Source organism: Buceros rhinoceros, unplaced genomic scaffold, assembly GCF_000710305.1.
Source record: "Buceros rhinoceros silvestris isolate BGI_N320 unplaced genomic scaffold, ASM71030v1 scaffold27202, whole genome shotgun sequence".
In the NCBI taxonomy this organism is placed as follows: Eukaryota; Metazoa; Chordata; class Aves; order Bucerotiformes; family Bucerotidae; genus Buceros; species Buceros rhinoceros.
The window spans coordinates 545-3,849 of record NW_010401062.1 but is presented as its reverse complement, the minus strand read 5'-3'; positions in this window follow the sequence as shown (position 1 = coordinate 3,849).

Below are 3,305 nucleotides of genomic sequence, written 5' to 3'. Positions count from 1 at the left end.
GAAGTCCATAGCTCAGCTCTAGATACTGTTGATCTAATAATCTATTCTCTCAATCATTTTTGTATCTTCATTGTTCATCTATAACTCTTTTAGACCTTCCCCAAATGCAAATAAACGTTTTTTCTCTTCTTTTTTTTTTTTTCCTCTCCGGTGTTTTTAACATAAGTTTTACTAGCTTTCATCCCCTTACATTAAAAAACCTGCTTTTAACTCTACTTATCTTTCCATGCATGGTCAGTTCATTTGAGTGACTGTAATAATGCTTCCCACTACCATTTGCATTATCCATCAGGTTCCTTCCATAAGCCAGTGTTCATAACTTACTACTCACTCTGTTCCATTCTGTACTCAAATTTCCATATGAACTTCATGAGTCGTAGTCCTACAGCAGCTGTTTTCCATGACTTCTTCAATGTTTAATCCAACCACCTGCTTTCCCATTCTGCAGCTCTAAAGGATATTTCTTCTCATATAACTTATATCTACGTAAAGGTTTATAAACCTGTATCTAAACACCTAATGGATTGTGACAACTGAACTCAAATCTCTCTGCAATTGTAACCTAATTCGTTCACACCCAATAAATTAATTGTCATTTAGGAAATTATTTTGTGCAGTCTAAATCTCTAATGGCAATACTGGTACTCAGTGGTTCATGAAAAGCATTAATTTTCTGAGGACCCAGCCAAAACCCACTTTGCTTACTGTTCACCTGTCTTACAACTGCTCCTCCTCACATGGACCTGTAGACCAGTGGCTGGTCTGAGATGGCCATGAAGCTCATTATATTGGACAAGTCATCAGAGAGAAAGAGGCCAACTTATGTAACACAGCATCATATTAAGATAGTTTCTGGAGCTCAACCATTAATTAGATGAGCTACATAAAAAGAGCAAATTACATTTTGGTTCACCTCTAGTTTTAATTATTTCTTTGCCTTAAATGAAAAATTATTATTTCCCTCTTCATGTACTGTTGTTACATATGTTTCTGGGTGCTTCATTTATTTCTGTGTGATAAGGAACCCTTATCATTAATGTAGTCATGCACATTAACTAGATTGCATTTTGCTGTGTAATGAATATCTGCTTATATCATTACAAACAAAGAGCACAGTCAATAGATATTTCAGTAATAGGTTTCTTTCAAAATAGTGCAGAAAGAACATGTAATTTTTCATGAAGGCTTGTACTTTTGGGGATCAGCTCTCACTGAATGTAGCAAACTTCAGAATTAATGTGCTTCATTAACCAGCCCAGAATACTACAGATAAATACCCTTCTAGAAATCTGTTTAATACTCTTTTCAGCAGTAACCATAGGTAGTATTTCTAATGAAATCTAGGAGGAAATAAATCTGTTAAAGCATAAGTATCACGCTTTAAGACTAACAGAAATAAATCAAGCAAATGTAAGCAGGAAGAAGAAACAAGTTGCTTTCAAAACTGAACTGAGAAGAGTACATATTTGACTGAAAAAAAGAAGTGCTTGTTAGGTCAATTAGATTTTAAGTCACACGCCACATACCTTTCTGGTTGGTTTGGTTTTTTTTTTTTACAACCCAGTAATACAGAACAGAAAACGTAAAAAGTATTTACAACATTTGTTTAAAAAAACCCCATCCCATTAACATCAGTCCTGACTTGTCCACCCCTTCCTCAAGCTTAATAATAATAATTTCACTCCATATCTCATTTATTACATTGTCTTTCACTAATAAAAGTTCCTCTGGGACTCAGCTGAGTTAGGAATTTGTTACAGTGCAAATCACCACCATGGGCTTACAGACCCAAACGTATAATCAAATATTATGACTGCCTTTAAAACACATCGTGTTTGGAAAGAAGGATGCATATTAACCAGGTATTTTACAGAAAGATGTTTGCCTAGGCCACTGGCTCCCAAACACACATCAACTGATAATCCCTTACTGAAGAATGTTTCCCTGTTGTTTGGGGCTGATTTTACTGTAAGGTAAACATCAGAACATATTTCACAAAACTAAACTCTTGTTTTGCTATTCAATTAGTCTGTATTTCTCCTATTACAAAAGAAAAGTAGATAGCAAAAAACCCAGCACATTAACCAATGGTTTTGTAATGAAACTGGCAAAATGCCAGGGATTCACAGGGATCGACTCTCAGCACATAGGTAAGATTATAAGGGCTAGGAAGCAGATAATGTTAAAAGCCCTCCTAGATCAGAGCCAAGAGCCATCTAGCTTGTTATCCCCAAAAGGGAGCAAAAGCAGATGTTTAGAGAAAGCATGTACAAAATGGGGCATAACTCTGTAATCCATGTAGTCAGGTCAGCAATTTGTTGGTTATGAAGAAGCAGATCATCTTGCTTATCAGTAATCAACTGTCTTAAGCATCAGGAAAGCATCCAAAACCTTTCTGATTCCATTTACACTTCTGTTTTCTAAGACTCCTGTGACATGAGATTCACAATTTAAACACGTAGAATATATTTAAAAACATAAAAAGTTTCCTAGTTCATCATTCAGATAGCCCTTCAAAAAAAGTCTTATTCTTTTCACTCCTTTTCACGACGGCCATAATTTCACAGATCAGACTAATCTCCAACCTCCACCAAGTTCTTTGTCTTACTTAACGTCCTAACGTGTTTTCCCTCTTCTCACTGTTGCATTATCTTCAGCCACTCGGGTCACCCTTCCCAGCGTCAGGCGCTCCGCACAGCCAGCCGCGCCCACGCGGTACCGCTGCTGACACGCAGCGCCAGGACAGCCGCTGGCGGGTCCTCCGTTCCCTCACTGCAGCTTAGGAGCCGAGCACTGAGCAGCCCGTTTCAGAAAGCCATTCGCAACCACCACTCCGTGCTGCGCTTAAGTCGAGTTAGTTAATACTGAGCTCACGCTGGTTTATGCGTATTCGGGTGCCGCTCTTACACACACACACACAGCCTTCGCGTCTATCAGTACCGGATTTCACGTGTTATTTCCCACTGTTTACTCCGACCTATCACACACACAAATGAGAAGGAGACGGCCGCTGCTTTCCGCCTCTCTTCTCGACTACTCCTCCGGCCCTCTCCGAGAAGGCAAGACATCCGCACAGCCACTCTCGGCAGGGACGCCCGCGGCTACCGGCACGGGCCTACCCCACCGACCTATCACACACACAAATGAGAAGGAGACGGCCGCTGCTTTCCGCCTCTCTTCTCGACTACTCCTCCGGCCCTCTCCGAGAAGGCAAGACATCCGCACAGCCACTCTCGGCAGGGACGCCCGCGGCTACCGGCACGGGCCTACCCCAACCCCAGCGGGCGGGAGCGCTCCCGCGAGCG